Source organism: Chiloscyllium plagiosum, unplaced genomic scaffold (genome assembly GCF_037043375.1).
Source record: "Chiloscyllium plagiosum isolate Xiang-an unplaced genomic scaffold, Cpla_swu_hap1 HiC_scaffold_7, whole genome shotgun sequence".
In the NCBI taxonomy this organism is placed as follows: Eukaryota; Metazoa; Chordata; class Chondrichthyes; order Orectolobiformes; family Hemiscylliidae; genus Chiloscyllium; species Chiloscyllium plagiosum.
The window spans coordinates 73,689,473-73,709,110 of NW_028270145.1; the positions used below are offsets into that span (position 1 = coordinate 73,689,473).

Sequence of the window (19,638 nt, forward strand, 5' to 3'; positions counted from 1 at the left end):
GGAGGCTGAATTATAGACACTGATGCATTAGGCAGGCAGCAAGGACCTGGATTCTTTGTATCAAAAGGCAGTTCCACCTCTTAGACTTTGGTCATCTGATTCAGCCAATGTTCAGGGGCAGGAAAGTGTGACTCTGAACAAAGTGGTAGGGGAACACAGAGATCAGAAGGGTGTGAGCTTCAACCGTTGCAACAATTCAACAGGATTCTTTTAAATTTCAGATTGAGTGTGAGGACTGCAAGAGGGATAAACGAACTGACTGTGGCACCATAGTAAGGAAAGCCATTTAAAAGTGTGGAACAAAAAGGAATGCAATGGTAGTAAGGTACTGAATAACATGGAAGCAGTCCTTCCCCAAATGCAGCACAATGCTAGACAATATCCAGTTTAGGTCTGACAGGCTACAAGTAATATTTGTGCCAAACAAGCATCAGGCAATGCCTAGAATAGAATCTAAACATCATCCCTTGACATTCAATGTTACCACCATTGTTGAATCTGTCACCATCCAGATTCTGGAGTCCCAACTTTAAGCGAACTAACCATACAAGTACTGTGGCTTTGAACAGAGGCTAGATATTGTGCAGTGAATAACTTGGCTTCTGACCACAAAGAGTGTCCACCAACTTTTAAAATATTTTTTTGATTCATTTGTGGGATTTGGGCATCGCTGGCTGGCCAGGATTGATAGCCCATCCGTACTTACCCTTGAGAAGGTGCTGGTGAGCTGGTGCTTGAATTGCTGCAGTCCACCTGCTGTGGGTTGACCCACAATGCTGGTAGGGAGAGTATTCCAGGAGTTTGACCCGATGACTGTGAAGGAATGGCGATATATTTCCAAGTCAGGGTGGTGAGTGGCTTGGAGGGGAACTTGCTCAAAGGCACAAGGCAGGAGCGTGACGAAACTGCCTGGATGAGCTCAACTCCACAATACTCAAGAAGCTTGGCATTATTCAACAGATCAACAAAACAACCATCTAGAAGGACAAGGGCAGCAGATAAATAGAAACACCATCAGTTTCCTTCTAAGCCTCTTGACATCCTGATTTGGATATATATCACTGTTCCTTCAGTGTCACTAGATCAAACTCACTCCCTAATGACATGTGGATCTACATACTGCAAATAGGGCATCATAATTCAAGAGGGAGTTCACCACAACTTTCTCAAGAGCAACTCAGGATGGGCTATAAATCCTGGCCCAGCCAGTGACATCCACCTCTAGTGAATTATGAAAAATGAGGGGAATTGATACTGTTATCTGCAGCAAACATCATGAATCCAGACAGAGTTTGGCATATAGAGTCATAGAGATGTACAGCACGGAAACATACCCTTCGGTCCAACTCGTCCATGCTGACCAGATAGCCCAACCTAATATAGTCCCATTTGCCAGCACTTGGTCCATATCCCTCTAAGCCTTTCCTACTCATATACCCATTCAGATGCCTTTTAAATGTTGTAATTGTACCAGCCTCCACTACTTCCTCTGGCAGCTCATTCCATACATCACCACCCTCTGCATGAAAAAGTTGTCCCTTAGGTCCCTTTTATACCTTTCCCCTCTCACCCTGAACCTACGCCGTCTGGTTCTGGACTCCTCCAACCCAGGGAAAAGACCTTGTCTGTTTATCGTATCCATGCACTTCATGATTTTATAAACCTATAGAAGGTCACCCCTCAGCCTCCAACGCTTCAAGGAAAAACAGCCCCAGTCTATTCAGCCTCTCCCTATGCTCAAATTCTCCAACCTGGCAACATCCTTGTAAATCTTTTCTGAACCCTAGCCAATTTCACAACATCCTTCCGATAAGAAGGAGACCAGAATTGCATGCAATTTTCCAAAAGTGGCCCAACCCATGTTCTGTACAGCTGCAACATGACCTCCCAACTCTGATACTCAATGCTCTGAACAACAAAGGAAAGCATATCAAACGCCTTCTTCACTAACCTATCTACCTGCGACTCAATTTTCAAGGAATTATGAACTCCAAGGTCTCTTTGCTCAGTAACACTCCCTAGGACCTTCCGGATTAAGTGTATAAATCTTGCTCTGATTTGTTTTTCCAAAATGCAGCACCTTATATTTATTTAACTTAAACTCTATCTGCCACTCCTCAGCCCATTGGCTCATCTGATCAAGATCCCGTTGTAGTCGGAGGTAACCTTCTTCACTGCCCACCACACTTCCAATTTTGGTGTCATCTGCAAACTTATAACTAAACCTCCAATGTTCACTTCCATATCATTTATGTAAATGATGAAAAGTAGCAGACCCAGCAACAAAACAGTGGGGAAAAAGGATCAAACTTGGAAAGATGGGGTAAATCCTTATAGAGTATAGTCAGGGCCAAAGAGAAAGGTATTAATACAGGAAATGATAAAACAGACAGGGACAGAAAAGGTTACAGAATGAAAGGATTATCACACAAGTAAATGCTAGACTGGTTACGCCTGCATCCATTGAGTTTAGACAAGTAGAGGTAACTTGATTGAAACCTATGACACCTTGAGGGACAGAGTAGAGATGAAGAGATGTTTCTTCTTACATGAGAATTGAGAACTAGGGACCGCTGCTTATAAGGCAAAAGTGAGGACTGCAGATGCTGGAAATTAGAGTCAAGACTGTAGTGCTGGAAAAGCACAGCAGGTCAGGCAGCATCCAAGGAGCAGGAGAATCAATGTTTTGGGCAAAAGCCCTTCATCAGGAATCATGATGAACCATCTTATTGAATGGTGAAGCAGGGCTGAAGAACTGAATGCTCTTAACTGAATTCATAACTCACACATTGCTCATTAACCAGCAAGCATAATCTCTCCTCTGCACAAACACAATGTCCCTCTGCCCAAAACCACCACCCCCAACTACCTAACTTAATTTATTTCAGTATTTTTAACTCTAATTCCCATTATTGGCACAACCCAGCTTCTGAATATTCCAAACAACATCAGTATTACCAGAGAACAATCTGACATGCAAAGGATGAAGGATTTTCCCTTCAATTAGGCAGAATATGGTGAACCCATTTGCAGTTCTGCTACTGCTATCCAAGCTGAGGTCAGTCAAGTCAGTAATTACCGGTGATCAGATACTCAGCATATTAAACAAAACTTTGCTGCTATATCATACTAACATTCCCAACCTTTCCAATGTCCTTCTCTGATTGAGAGTGGAACTACATCCAGGTCCATTCACCACTCCTGACACTGAAGCAGCTGATAGTATTTAAATATAACTGAGGAAATATTCAAACTTCACTTTTACATAGAAAATTACAATCCTGCCATGTAAGTAACAGATATCAGATATTTTAAACAAAAGAAATCGATTCCATTTGTGTCCATTACTAACACAAATTTCCATGGTACATTCCACTGCCATCAATATATTTGGAGTCTTCTGACCAGAAGCTGAAGTAAGCCAATCACATAAATCCTGTGACTCCAAGAGTAACCTGGAAGAAAGTACTCTGCAAAGAATCATGCAACTTCTAAGACCTCAAAATCTTAACTATACACATCACTGATTGTGTGCAAGCACAATAATGATGATGCTCAATATGATCCAGGACAAATCATTTACTTGAATTGTCCCTGCACATTGAATTCAGTATCCATCCATTCCATAGACAAAATGAGGACAGCAGATGCTGGAGATCAGAATCGAAGATGTGGTGCTGGAAAAGCACAGCCGGTCATGCAGCATCCCAGGAGCAGGAGAATCAACGCTTCGAGCATAACTCCTTCATCAGGAATGAGGCTTATGTCCCAAGGGGACTGAGAGATAAATGGGATGGGACTGGGGGGGAATGTCGCTGGAAATGCAATACATAGATGAAGTTGGGGGTGAAAGTGATATGTCAGAGACAAGGGTGGAGCAGAGAGGTGGGAAGAAAGTTGAACAGGTAGGACAAGTCAAGGGGGTGACACTGAGTTGGAAGGTTGGATCTGGGATAAGGTGGGGGGAGGGGAAATGAGGAAACTGGTGAAATCCACATTGATCTCGCCTGGCTGGAGGGTCCCAACTTGGAAGATGAGGCGTTCTTCCTCCAGGCATTGGGTCGTTAGCATTGGATGATGGATTGTTTCAGAGAACTTCTCTGGGACACATACACGAAACAACCCCAATGTCATGTGGCCAAATACTTTAACCCCCTCCTCCCACTCCGCCAAGGACATGCAAGTCCTAGGCCTCCTCCAACACCAAACCCTTCCCACCCGATGCCTGAAGGAAGAACACCTCATCTTCCATCTTGGGCCCCTTTAGCCACATGGGATCAATATGGATTTCACCAGTTTCTTTATTTCCCCTCTCCCCACCTTATCCCAAATCCAACCTTCCAACTGAGCAACCACCCCCCAGACCTATCCATCTTCCTTCCCACCTATCCGCTCCACCCTCCTCTCCGACCTATCAGTGTCTCCACAACTTCATCTACCTATCATATTCTTAGCTATATTCCCCCCAGCCCCATCCCCACCCATTTATCTCTCAGCCCCCTTGTGCCACAAGCCTCATTCCTGATGAAGGACTTATGCTCGAAATGTTGACTCTCCTGCTCATCAGATGCTGCCTGAACAGCTGTGCTTTTAAACAATAATCAAGAACCCCAGGTTGATGTGCGTTTGAATCCTACCTGCAAATGGTGAAAATTCAAATTCAACAATAAGAAAATAAATAAGTAAATAAATAACCATCCAAAGATGGAGCATATGAGGTAGAGAGGCGATCTAATAGAAGTTTATAAAATAATGAGAGGTACAGATAAAATTAAGGGTAGTTGTCTTTTTTCTTGGGATGGGGTATTTCAAGACCGGGGGCACATTTTTAAGGTGAGAGGAGAGAGATTTAAAAAAGACATATGAGGCAATTTTTTTACACAGAGGATGGTTCACGTGTGGAATGAACTGCTTGAGAAAGTGGTAGATGTAGGCACAATTAGAACATTTAATAGACATTTAAAAGACATTTAGAGCAAGCTCATGCTTGAAACGTCGACTGTCCTGCTCCTTGGATGCTGCCTGACGGACTGTGCTTTTCCAGCACCACACTTTTTGACTCTGATCCAGCATCTGCAGTCCTCATGTTGTTCTAGTTCTGGATTACTGATCCAGTGACATTACCCGTTATTTGTATATCACTTGTCATAAGTTTACAATTAGATACTGCATTGATGTCTGCCTAACATTCCCTAGCACCACAACTCTGAAACGTAACTTCTAGGATCCCTGCTATATTCCTCAAGATGCTTAAATTATTCCATTAGATCCTGTTAATTTGTCTTTCTTTAGGTTCATTACATTAATACTTCTATTTATTTATTATTGCAACATTTAACTACTTTACCTGCTAACCTGTTTTAACCAATTTAGGATTTATTTCCTGCCCATAAGTTAATATCTTCTATTCTACAGAACACCAAATGAAAAAGGAATTCAACATGCAGCTAAATGTTCTCTAAATAAATCATTCTTTAGGTAGACTGTTAGGCAATCTAACTGATACACTAATCAAGCCTAACCATGTGTGTCAATTGAACTGAGTATATTTGAGAGGGTAGGAGAAAGTGAGGACTGCAGATGCTGGAGAGCTGAGCTGAAAAATGTGTTGCTGGAAAAGTACAGCAGGTCAGGCAGCATCCAAGGAACAGGAGAATCGACGTTTCGGACATAACCCTTCTTCTGGAATGAGGAAGGTGTGCCAAGCAGGCTAAGATAAAAGGTGGGGAGGAGGGACTTGGGGGAGGGGCGTTGGGAATGCGATAGGTGGAAGGAGGTTAAGGTGAGGGTGATAGGCCGGAGAGGGGGTGGGGGCGGAGAGGTCGGGAAGAAGATTGCAGGTCAAGAGGCGGTGCTGAGTCCAAGGGTTGAGACTGAGATAAGGTGGGGGGAGGGGAAATGAGGAAGCTGGAGAAATCTGCATATTTCCCTTGTGGTTGGAGGGTTCCTAGGCGGAAGATGAGGCGCTCTTCCTCCAGGCGTCGTGTTGCCATAGTCTGGCGATGGAGGAGTGCGAGGGAGAGTTAAAGCGTTCAGCCACGGGGCGGTTGAGTTGGTTGGTGCGGGTGTCCCAGAGGTGTTCTCTGAAATGTTCCGCAAGTAGGCGGTCTGTCTCCCCAATGTAGAGGAGGCCACATCGCGTGCAGCGGATGCAGTAAGTGATGTGTGTGGAGGTGCAGGTGAATTTGTGACAGATATGGAAGGATCCCTTGGGGTCTTGGAGGGAAGTGAGTGGGGAGGTGTGGGCGCAAGTTTTGCATTTCTTGCGGTTGCAGGGGAAGGTGCAGGGAGTGAAGGTTGGGTTGGTGAGGGGTGTGGACCTGACGAGGGAGTCGCGGAGGGAGTGGTCTTTCCAGAACGCTGATAAGGGAGGGGAGGGAAATACATCCTTGGTGGTGGGGTCTGTTTGGAGGTGGCGGAAATGACGAAGGATGATACAATGTATGTGGAGGTTGGTGGGGTGAGAGGTGAGGACCAGTGGGGTTCTGTCCTGGTGGCGATTGGACGGGCGGGGCTCAAGGGCAGAGGAATGGGAAGTGGAGGAACATTGTCAACCACGTCTGAGGGGAAATTGCAGTCTTTGAAGAAGGAGGCCATCTGGGTTGTTCGGTATTGGAATTGGTCCTCCTGGGAGCAGATGCGGTGGAGGTGAAGGAATTGGGAATATAGGATGGCGTTTATCTTCACCATGGACATCCAGTCCCTATACACCTCCATCCCCCATCATGAAGGCCTCAAAGCCCTCCTCTTCTTCCTTTCCGACCGACCCAACCAGTACCCTTCCACTGACACCCTCCTTCGACTGACTGAACTGGTCCTCACTCTGAACGACTTCTCTTTCCAATCCTCCCACTTCCTCCAAACCAAAGGAGTAGCCATGGGCACCCGCATGGACCCCAGCTATGCCTGCCTCTTCGTCGGATATGTTGAACAGTCAATCTTCCGCAGCTACACTGGCACAACCCCCCACCTTTTCCTCCGCTACATCGATGATTTTATCGCGCTACCTCATGCTCCCACGAGGAGGTTGAACAGTTCATCCACTTTACTAACACCTTCCACCCTGACCTCAAATTTACCTGGACTGTCTCAGACTGCTCCCTCCACTTCCTAGACCTCTCCATTTCTATCTCGGGTGACCGGCTCAACTCGGACATTTACTATAAACTGATTCCTTCCCAATTCCTTCACCTCCATCGTATCTCCTCCACTTCCGCTCCTCCACCCTTGAACCCCGCCTCTCCAATCGCCACCAGGACAGAACCCCACTGGTCCTCACCTCCTACCCCATCAATCTCATATCATACCCCACCAACATCGTATCATGCTTCATCATTTCCGCCACCTCCAAACAGACCCTACCACCAAGGATATATTTCCCTCCCCTCTCCTATCAGTGTTCCGGAAAGACCACACCCTCCGCGACTCCCTCGTCAGGTCCACACCCCCCACCAACCCAACCTCCACTCCCAGCAACTTCCCCTGCAACCGCAAGAAATGCAAAACTTGTGCCCACACCTCCCCCCTCACTTCCCTCCAAGGCCCCAAGGGATCCTTCCATATCCGTCACAAATTCACCTGCACCTCCACACACATAATTTACTGCATCCGCTGCACCCGATGTGGCCTCCTCTACATTGAGACAGGCCGCCTACTTGCGGAACATTTCAGAGAACACCTCTGGGACACCCGCACCAACCAACCCAACCGCCCTGTGGCTGAATGCTTTAACTCCCCCTCCCCCTCCTCCATCGCCAGACCATGGCAACACGACGCCTGGAGGAAGAGTGCCTCATCTTCCGCCTAGGAACCCTCCAACCACAAGGGATGAATGCAGATTTCTCCAGCTTCCTCATTTCCCCTCCCCTCACCTTATCTCAGTCCCAACCCTCGGACTCAGCACCGCCTTCTTGACCTGCAATCTTCTTCCCGACCTCTCTGCCCCCACCCCCTCTCCGGCCTATCACCCTCACCTTAACCTCCTTCCACCTATCGCATTCCCAACGCCCCTCCCCCAAGTCTCTCCTCCCTACCTTTTATCTTAGCCTGCTTGGCACACCTTCTGCATTCCTGAAGAAGGGCTTATGTCCGAAACGTCGATTCTCCTGCTCCTTGATGCTGCCTGACCTGCTGTGCTTTTCCAGCAACACACTTCATATTTGAGAGGATGCAGAGCCAATTTATCAGATTGGTTGCAGGAATGCAGGAACTTTCAAGTATAAGCTGAAGTACTAGTAACTCAAGTTGTTCCCCTGGGAGCAAAGGAGATTAAAAGAGGCTTGATAGAGGTGTATAAGATTATGATAGGTTTAGAGAAGGTGGACAAAGAAAATCCTGTTCTCATTAGGTGATGATACAGCAAAACTGGGGGATGAAGATTTAAGATTGTGGTCAAGAGAATCAGGGGTAATAAAAGGAGGAACTTTTTATGTAGCGAGGGGTATTGTGCTGGTACTTACTTCCAGGAAATAAACTTGCAAAGTTATGGGGATATCGTTGGGTAATGGGACTGATGGGATTGCTCAGAGAGTGCTAATACAAACTTGATAGACTGAATCGTCTCCTTCTATGCATATATGACTCTATGACACTATCATATCCTCTACAAGGGAGTGTTCTAACAGACCAACGTGTGGGTCAATTTATGTTGAGTCAGTTTTATGTCAGTTTTTGCGGGTCAATTTATGTCATAATGGTGATAACCCATTTCTGAATTTGGTTTTCGTATCAATGGAAATTATTTATAGTTTATTAGAGTGTTATTCTCTCACGTCACTTCTAACTCATTGTAATTCTACTTAAGATGCTCAATCAGAATACAGTTTGTTCAGTGAATAACCTTATTCATTTTACTGTGTGAATGCTTTTGTTGTTTGTTTTAAATGTAATTTTGCAACATAATCTTCATTTATGATACAATGCAAGTTTCTTGTCAATGTATCTAATAAGAAATGTACACATTTCTGTACATTTTGTACTAAAATAAAAGATATTTCTCTGTAGGTTGTCTACATTACTAATCTGAAAGGTTTGTTGGTCTCAATCAATGTATCCATAACACCAAGAAAGACAAACTGAAATTCTTTATAAGGAATGTAAGTCAGTATTGTCACAAATTTTTAGTTATTATTTGATATATTTATATAAAGATAAATCCTGAATTGATTAAAAGTGAGTTAAAAGATAACGTAGTTAAGTATTTATATTTTGTTATCATATGTCTTCTAAATAAAGCTTCTCTGTCTTTAAATAATTCATTTTAGCAACCTGAAAAAGAACCATTTGTCCTACTTCCCACTTCCTGATAGCCAACCACTTTTCTATCCATTCCAATGTGGTACCACCTAGGTCATGAGTTTTTTTTTTGCAATAACCTTTGTAATCAAATGCTTTCTAGAAACCTAAGCACTGAATTGCACAATAAAGTTTACCCTTTAGACGCAGCATATATTACCGCCTCAAAGAACTCCAACAGATTAGTCAAACAGGTTTCCCTTTCGCAAAACCATATTGACTCTATGTGATACACTTGAACATATGCATCCAAGTCCCATGCTACAGTCGCGTTAATAATAGCTACTAAAAATTTCCCTATGATCGATTTTAAGCTGACTGGCTCATAATTTCCTGCTTTCTGTCTCCCTCCTTTTTTGAATAAAATTGTTACATTCACTCTCTTTCAATCTAATTGGATCACACCGAATCTGGGGAATATCGGAAAATTAAAACAAATACATAAGTTATCACACTAGCCACTTATTTTAGGAGAAAGTGAGGTCTGCAGATGCTGGAGATCAGAGCTGGAAATGTGTTGCTGGTAAAGCGCAGCAGGTCAGGCAGCATCCAGGGAACAGGAGAATCGACGTTTCGGGCATAAGCCCTTAGAGGGAGGAAGAGAGCTTCTTCAAGGAAGGCATCCTTGTAAGAGGATTCGCAGTAGGTTGAAATCTTTGAGGAGAAATTGAGGTCTGAAGATGCTGGAGATCAGAGCTGGAAATGTGTTGTTTCAACCTACTGCGAATCCTCTTACAAGGATGCCTTCCTTGAAGAAGCTCTCTTCCTCCCTCTAAGGGCTTATGCCCGAAACATCGATTCTCCTGTTCCCTGGATGCTGCCTGACCTGCTGCGCTTTACCAGCAACACATTTCCAGCTCTGATCTCCAGCATCTGCAGACCTCACTTTCTCCTCAAAGATTTCAACCTCCTGCGAATCCTCTTACAAGGATGCCTTCCTTGAAGAAGCTCTCTTCCTCCCTCTAAGGACTTATGCCCTAAACGTTGATTCTCCTGTTCCCTGGATGCTGCCTGACCTGCTGCGCTTTTCCAGCAACACATTTCCAGCACTTATTTTAGGAGCAAGTCCATTAGTACCCCGGCACTTGCCAGGTTGGAGGTGTACTAATTTACTCTCTATCAATTCTCTGGTGTTTATAATTTTCTTGAGTTCCTGCTTCCCTTTCATTTCCTGACTTATCTGGGATGTAACTTTTACTCTCTCTAGTGAAGACAAGATGAAAAATACCTGTTTATTTCATGTGCCATAAACTTATTTTTCAGTAGTAATTCTCCAACCTCACTTTGAATAGGACTAAAGATCAATTTGTTACTATTTTCTTCTTTAAGTATTTATAGAGATTGTAACTATCTATTTCCACATTTCTGTCTAACTTTCTTTTGAGTTTTTCCCTCTTTGTTAGTTTTAGATTATTGTTTGCTGCTTCTGATTTTCCATCCAATCTTCTTGCCTGCCACCTTCCTTTCCACAATTGTATTTTTTTTTATTTCGATGACATCATTAACATTTGTTAACTACAGATGTTGGGACTGTTGTCAAATCTTGCTGGAATAATACACTGAGAAACAAGCCACGTTATTCCTGGAGTCATCACAAAAGTTAATGATTTTGAAAAGTATGCAGCATTTCCCAACTTAACTGTATGTTTAGATCCAAGTGAACAGAAGACATGAACCAGGTTCCCGTATTTAGTAACAATCATTTATTTCAAATAGATTCCAGCTGCAGGCCAACTTTTGACAAGTAACTCTATTGAAGAAAGCCATACAACCTCCCTTTCCAAATGTATGAAGGCTTATGCCAATATCGTTCATGCCCACAACCTGTTCAGCTACCAGGAGCCAACCACATAGCTGTGTAATGGCCTTTGTTATCCACAGCTGGTCACACCCCAACTCAACAAATTAACCAACCACTTGTTGCCATCCAAATCTCATCTTTTACACACCTCCTAGTGCTGGCCGATCTGCAACTGACCTCCCTTACTTGTTGAATAAAGCAGCAAAGTAAAGACCACTTCCAATGGGTTCTGGCAACTTGATTTCAAAAAAGTACTGCAATACCTTCCACAGTCCTTGGTTATTAAAGAAATCCTGTTCCCATTTCAATACACAATAAAAAAAAATACGGAAAGATAAAAATATAGTCTTTACACTGTCAATTAGATTTTTCTTCTTCTCCTTTGAATGTATTCTGACATATTCCCTTAAACCCCTGCTTGTCAACTCTATGGAGCTAACTTTTAACTTTAATATACCAATTTACTTTAGCCAGTTTTGTTTTCTACGTTCTCAAAATGTCCCGTATTTATTTTCTTTAATATAGTTCAGACCCAGTCCTCCCTCTCTCTCAAACTGAATGTAAAATTTAATCATATTACAGTCACTACTACCTCAGGGAACCTTCAGCATGAGGTACTTAATTAATCTTTTCTCATGACAAAAAAATCAGATCCAGAATAGTCTGCTTTCTGTTTGTTTCCGGAACATGTGGTTCCAAGAAGCTAGCCTGAAAACATTCAATAAATTCCTCATCGAGGTTGACTTGCCCATCCGACTTTTCCAGTCAAAATGTAGATTAAAATCTCCGATGATTATCATCACACATTGCTTACCTCAAGCAAATACCACAAGCTTTTGAAATGTAATTACCATTTCCAATATTACTCCTTTCAATGATTTAATTGGAGATGTGGATAGTGTTTCCTATCACAGCTAAAACCTTACAGTATAAAAGCCATCCAAGTTAATCACTGAGATAGTTAACTTTTTAACTATCTCAATTTTTAAAAAGGATGTATCGATACCCAGGCACAATACCTAACATGGAACCATAATTCAATAGTTTTGAGATAACAGTTATTTTAAGTTTTGACCTATATAAATATGTGGTTGTGAGCAATCATTATGCAGTGACAGTAAGGAAAACATCTTGAAGTAGTCACTGCTTCTCAACAGGAAGACAGGAGGAGGGTGTCATGGACTGCTGTGCTGAACCAGGCACCCAACAGCCACAATTTGTAGAGTCAAAAAAATGAAACAAAGGAGCTTTCACTCACTCCCAGGTGCATGGTCTGCATGGTCAATCTGTGGGAGCAACTTTCAACTATTTGATGACAAAAGCCACAGACGATGTGGAGTCTGACTTCAAGGTTTCAACCCCTTTATTTGGAAAGAGAATCATCAAGCAAGCCAACCTGCAACTATGGTCCAAACTGATGTCCTTTTCACCTTTGTTCATAAATTACACCCTTCCTTACTTTGTATCTGTATTTTATCTAATCCTTTTACCACATTTTACTGAAATAATTGCCAACAACAGTCGTGTAATAAACTGTTTATCTTGTTTTAAAGTATAACCAAGAGAAAGTGAGGATTGCAGATGCTGGAGATCAGAGTTGAGAGTGTGGTGCTGGAAAAGCACAGCAGGTCAGCCAACATCGGAGGAGCAGAAGAATTAGTTAAAGTATAACTGCTGGCCATTTTTTCAAATAAAAATTGAAATACTAAAAGGGGGGGGGGGGGGGGGCTAAATGCAGTTTATTTAAATTCATTAGTTCACAGACTGCTTTAAGGATATATCTTAGTGTGAATCCTGACAATATACATTATTGCAAAGTTACTGCAGCATCATCTTGGTGGAGGGTTGAAAGAAATTCAGATTATTTATTCATTGCATTTTCTCCCAGAGTTTGAACGGATGCAGAATGTCATTCTTGAGCTTATCCCACCCCAATACTGGTAATACCAGATTTTTCGCTTATTCCCTTCTATTGCTGACTTGTGTGCATCTGTTTCATTCGTAGTTCGTCAGATTCCTTGGCAAGCATAGAGTCCAGGAATTTCCCATTAAAATTGCGGATGGCTTTACTCTATTAATCTAGTGTTTGCTTGTCCCTCTCCCCCATACAATTGAACACTGCTGCCTAATTTGCTGCCAAATCCCGTGGCTTTCGGAGTCTTTTCCGGTAAAAAAAACATCAAAGCTGAGGCGATATCTCGGCTTTCTCCGTCCATGGCCTTTGCCTGACCTGAAACATTGGTTAATGATCCTTTGTATATTGAGAAAGCTTATAATCATAAACTGTGCTTGAAGTTTTACACTGGAATATGTTCAATTTACAATTACAATCTATCACAGTTCTAATTGTATTCCGAAAAAGCACTCAGTACTTTGCTGACACAATCCCATTTATAATTAATCGGCGCTGTAGTACAAATAGAAATCTAGATTTACTAATTAAGAAAGACTATTACAGGATCGCATATGTCGTCCCTTTAAATAACAGTGCATTCCCATCAAAGATATTAATTACACCCAATCTGCTCGTATGTGGACGGTGCAGTTCTGGGGTTTATATTGTGGCTGCAATTGCTGCGCACCCCAATAATTTCGCTCCTGCTTTCGACTTCCTTGCCATTTGTGTCACTAAAAGAACGGAGGTTGGAGAAGGAAAAAAAACACCTCGCCTAAGCTACAGGGAAGGGCTAGCGCTGGGTTTCCATTGGGAGAGCATTATCCACCCTATTGATGCCGAGTGATGGTGTGGGTGAGGGGTTGGCATGATAAATGAAACAGTATTAATCCCTCTTCTGCCTCCTTTTGCTGCTATCGCTTGCTTGCCCTGCTGGCGGTTATCAAAGGGGTTGGCAGAAAGGGAGTAAACATGGCATTGCCACATGCCCAAAGGGAGGGGGGGGGCGGCGCGAAGGAATATCCCTCCTGAAGAAATACCATTTGAAATTACCAGTGAGCAGCCCAATGTTTGCACCCAGAGGTGAAGGGGCATTGAGTACAGCGGAGAGGATCAGTGAAAGCAGCTTCTGTCCCTTTTCCAAGTGCTGCCAGGTTAGGTTGAAGCTGATTATGGGGAGCAGCTCGGCGATTCTGTAACACTGTCGAGAGTGTGGTGCTGGAGAAGCAGGCAGCACCTGAGCAACAGGGGAACAGACCTTTCAGGCATAAACCCTTCATCAGGATTCCTGATGCTGCCTGAGCTGCTGTGCTTTCCCAGCACCACAGCATCTGGAGTTCTCACTTTCTCCTAGATTCTGTAACACTGCTTTATTTTTGTGGCTCTGAGTTCACTCACCCACATGCAGCGTTATCACCAAATGGCTCGGGCCCCTTCCCTACACCGCGACAGCCATGTTACCATGGCAACGGCGTCTCCAAAACAAACAGCGGCTTCCGGTCAAGTGACTCGAGCCCGGCAACCCTGCGCTGCTGGGGCTTGGAGCTTTGTTCGTGTCTCCAGCGAAGTGGCCATCAGTGCCGTTCCTACCCCCTTGGAGAGAGCTGCTGCTGCTGCTGCTGCTGCTTCCCCTTCCCCAGACATTCACCGGGACTCTCTCATTATACCCCAGAGTTCCGATACCTAATGGGGCCACGAAACGAAACCAACTGCATTTGGGGCTCACAACTGTCAGGTTTGACAGATCTGGACATATGTCAAAAAAATTCAGGAGAGATGAACTTTGTGCTACTGCAGGCAGGGCGTGATACAGGCTCAAAGGCCAAAACTCCATAAAGAGCACCAGGGAGAAATGTTCTGCAAGGTGCCTTAATTATCTTTGAGGATAGCGAATAAGGTATTGAATATTCAAGGAGACCAAGGAGAGATTAAGCATTAATTACTGTAGAGGCAGAATATCGATCCCTACAAGAGATACTGCAGAAATTCACCAAAGATCCTCAGATTGCACCTTACAAACTCATGACCACTTCCAGTTAGAAGGACAAAGGCAGCAGATATTTGGGAACACCACCACTTCCGAGTTCTACTCCAAGCCGCTCACCATCCTGACTTGGAAATATATCACCATTCTTTCACTATTGCTGGGTCAAAATCCTGCTATTGTCTCCCTAATGACATTGTGGGTCAACCTACAACAGGTGGACTGCAGTAGTTCAAGAAGGCAGCTCACCACCACTTTCTCAAGGGCACCTAGGGACAGGCAATAAATGCTGGCCAGCCAGCGATGCCCAGATCCCCCAATTGTTTTTTAAAGTCAAAGTGGAACCAAAAAGAGGCAAGAGGCATGACTAAAGTGTTAAATTGATAAAGTGTTAAATTTTGCATCTGTCTTCAATTATGAGGCCAATACAGGCCAGTTAAGTTGACAGACAAGGAAACACGGGCACTAAACTGATGATGAGGAGATATTGGGTAAGCTTTTGGTACTTAAAATTGGTAAGCACCAGAGATACAACTGAGAATATTGGAGGAAGTGGGAAGTGCAGAGATACCTACAAGTATCTTTCAATCTTCCCTGGATTCAGGGAGAGGGTTGCTGGGGGACTGGAGAATTGCAAACATTATGCCCTTGTTCAAAAATAAAATGTGGTAAAGTTAGACCAGGAATTACAGACCAGTTAGTTTAACTGTGGTGGTGGGGAAACTTCTAGAATCAATTATTTGGGGTAGAATCAATAATCACATGGAAAAATGTGGATTGATTCAGACGAAGAGAAGGAAATCTTCACCTAGCCTGGCCTACATGTGACTCCAGACCCACAGCAATGTGGTTGACTCTTAAATGCCCTCTGAGCAATTGGAGATGGGCAATAAATGCTGGCTTAATCAGTGATACCCTCATCCTGTGAATGAATGAATAATAAAAAATAGGACAGTTAGCATGAACTTGTTAGGACAGCATCACATCTAACTTGCTAGGGTTTACTCGAGGTAACAGAAAATATTGATGAGGGGAAGGTGTACATGATAATGTAAAAGCTGTTCAACACAGTTCCACACATCAAATCTGTGAGGAAATGTTCAGACCATTGAATAAAGGGGACAGTTCCAACACAGACACAAAATTGGCTTTGGGATAGGAAACAGAGTAATGGTCAATTGGAATTTTTCACCATCTGTTATGGTGATTCCCAGGTGTCAGTGCTGGGATCCTTGAAGTTCCTGATATATAGAAATGATCTCAATCTTGGTGTGCAAGGGACAATTTTTAAAGTTTGTGGGTGATGTAACACTTGGGAGAATTGTAAATTGTGAGGAGGGCAGGGCAGAATTTCAAAAGGACATTGACTCATAGTAGAAATGGGCAAATAGTGGTAGTTAAAATTCTGTCTAGAGAGGTGGGAGGTGATGTACTTTGGTACAAAAACCATGGGGAGGATAATATTTTTAAAAGGTTATTATTCTAAGGGTGTGTAAGAATGGAGAGACCTGAGTATGTATGTAAATACGTCATTAAAGATGACAGGACATGCAGAGAGAAAGCTGTTAATACAGCATTCATTATTTTAGGCTTCATAAATAGGGGGATAGAGTACCAGAAGAGGGAGGCAATGATGAAGTTACACCAGACATTGGTTAGACCTCAGCTGGAGTACTGTGCACAGTTATGTTTGCCACAGTATAGAAATGCTTTGAATACATTGGAGATTATGTGGAGGAGGCTAATGAGAATAGTTCGAGGGATAACTCACCAGTTATGAGGAGAGATGTGAGAGGTTGAGAATGTTTTCCTTTGAGAGGAGAAGGCTCAGAGCGATTTGATGGAATTTTTCAAAATCATGAGGAGTCCAGACAAATGGTTGGGAGAAATTGTTCCCACTAAAAAAAAAATCAAAAATCAGACGGAACGGGTTTAAAATGTTTTGCAAAAGAACTGTGAAATGAGAAAAATCTTTTTCACTCAGTAAGTAATTACGGTCTTGAATGCTCTGCTCAGACATGTGATGGAGGCAGGTTCAACTAAGGAATTAAAAAGGGTATTGAATGATTTCTTAAATGGAAATGTGCAGAGTTACAGATAAAAGGCAGAAGATTGGCACTGGCTCAAAAAATCCAGAGAGCCAGTGCAGAAACAAATGGTTCAAATGGCCTCTTTCTGCACAGTAACAAATCTCTGATATTGTGAAACTAACTACAAATTCTCAATATACAGACAGAGATTTGTACTATCCATCACAGCATGTCCCAACAGATTTCCTTGACCTTTTTGGCTTTGGTTTCATTTGCTAAGTGAATTGACTGAGTAAATAAGAATCAATTCCTTTCCAGTTTATCAAGAAGACTAGACACCATTCCATTGCTTTCTAAGTTCATTTTATTTTTAAAGACAAGTGTTTTTGCAGTTTTCAGAATAAATATGAAATGAAAAACAGGTTTATCTTAAAATCTAGAAATGTCAGTGGTAGAACTCTTAAAAAATTATACAGGAAATTATTTTGATTTGTAGTGGACACCGAAGAGGGTTACCTCAGATTACAACAGGATCTGGACCAGATGGGCCAATGGGCTGAGAAGTGGCGGATGGAGTTTAATTCAGATAAATGCGAGGCGCTGCATTTTGGGAAGGCAAATCTTAGCAGGACTTATACACTTAATGGTAAGGTCCTAGGGAGTGTTGCTGAACAAAGAGACCTTGGAGTGCAGGTTCATAGCTCCTTGAAAGTTGAGTCGCAGGTAGATAGGATAGTGAAGGAGGCATTTGGTATGCTTTCCTTTATTGGTCAGAGTATTGAGTACATGAGTTGGGAGGTCATGTTGCAGCTGTACAGGACATTGGTCAGGCCACTGTTGGAATATTGCATGCAATTCTGGTCTCCTTCCTATTGGAAAGATGTTGTGAAACTTGAAAGGGTTCAGAAAAGATTTACAAGGATGTTGCCAGGGTTGGAGGATCTGAGCTACAGGGAGAGGCTGAACAGGCTGAGGCTGTTTTCCCTGGAGCATCGGAGGCTGAGGGGTGACCTTATAGAGGTTTACAAAATTATGAGGGGCATGGATAGGATAAATAGACAAAGTCTTTTCCCTGGGGTTGGGGAGTCCAGAACTAGAGGCATAGGTTTAGGGTGAGAGGGGAAAGATATAAAAGAGACCTAAGGGGAAATGTTTTCATGCAGAGGGTAGTATGTGTATGGAATGAGCTGCCAGAGGATGTGGTGGAGGCTGGTACAATTGCAACATTTAAGAGGCATTTGGATGTGTATATGAATAGGAAAGGTTTGGAGGGATATGGGCCAGGTGCTGGCAGGTGGGACTAAATTGGGTTGGGATATCTGGTCGGCATGGACGGGTTGGACCGAATGGTCTGTTTCCATGCTGTACATCTCTATGACTCTAAGACTCTAATATAACTTTAACCACAAGTCTTCAGAACTTTAATGCTTCATTGGATATTTTAACATGTTTTGCCATGTTCCATAGATGAAGAAGGCTTTCCACCCAAACACAGTGGTTACCAAGATAATTCTTTCAGCATATGTGGCCTAACTTTATTAGGTAAAAGCAATAACTTTTGAAAATTACAGGTAATTGTCATCAGGTGCTAACATGATCATACCTCAAGAAAAAGGATTAACATTAACAAATTCAAAACCTGTAGAAACCCTATTTGAACATTAAATGTACATTGATGACTTTAATATTAAAGATGGATCCATTTATGGTTTCCATACAATAATAAAGAAAGATATGGAATATGATTCTTCCAAACACTATAAATAAACCCAGAATACCGGTTCACAAAAGTGGAATTTAACTTCTCCAGTCATGTAATTCAATGGTCCTTCTGTTGTCTCCCACATGGCATAAACATCCTTACCAGGAAAAAGTTACTCTTCTGGCTAATTAATTGCAAGGCCTTGAGAAATCTTCCAGTTATTTAAATTTGATACTAAGCAGTATCTAGTTTAAATCAGACAAGTTCCCGGGTAACTGATAAGGAGCTGTTTTCTATAGTACTGGAGTGAAGAAAATTAAATTTCCCTTTCTGATCACAGGTACCTGCATCTTTCCCTCATCGTGATTTCCCCAACTGTTTTTACCAACTCTAGTAACCATAACATTCCTTTCTCCCTGGTCTCGCTTGCACTAGTCACTTTTTTATTTGATTGTGGGATGTGTGTGTTACTAACCAGACTTGCATTTATTTCCCAATTGCTCTTGAACTGAATGGCTTACTCAGCCATTGTAGAGGACAATTAAGAATCAACCACATTACTGTTGGTCTGGAGTTACAAGTAGGTCAGACCTGGTAAAGATGAAAGATTTTCTTTCCTAAATGATGGTTTATTTTACAACAATTGACAATAGTTATATTATCACCAATCAGCTAACTTTTAGTTCCAGAATTTATTGAATTCATTGTTTTTATCATTCATTCGCAGGATCAAGGTGTCGCTTGCTGGGCCAGCATTTATTGCCCATCCCTAATTGAAGTTAAGAATCAACCGCATTGCAGTGGGTCTGAAGTCACATATAGGCCAGACCAAGTAAGGATGGCAGTTTCCTTCCCTAAGGGACATTAGTGAGCCAGATGGGTTTTTCATCCTGACAATCGACAATGAACTTAATGGTCATCATTAGACTCTTA

General features: G+C 42.7%; 1 protein-coding gene across 3 annotated transcripts in view; it reads right to left on the minus strand.

The window, feature by feature from the left end:
- Window positions 1–19,638, minus strand: part of cfap221 (cilia and flagella associated protein 221) — a 263,805-nt gene that overhangs the window by 237,752 nt on the left and 6,415 nt on the right. The window contains exon 1 of one of the 3 annotated variants that reach the window (XM_043693987.2): window positions 14,388–14,451. The exons of the other annotated variants lie outside the window; for them this stretch is intronic. The gene's annotated coding sequence lies outside the window, so the exon portion shown is untranslated. Of the gene's footprint in view, window positions 1–14,387; window positions 14,452–19,638 lie in introns of those variants that run through there. 3 annotated transcript variants of the gene reach the window in all.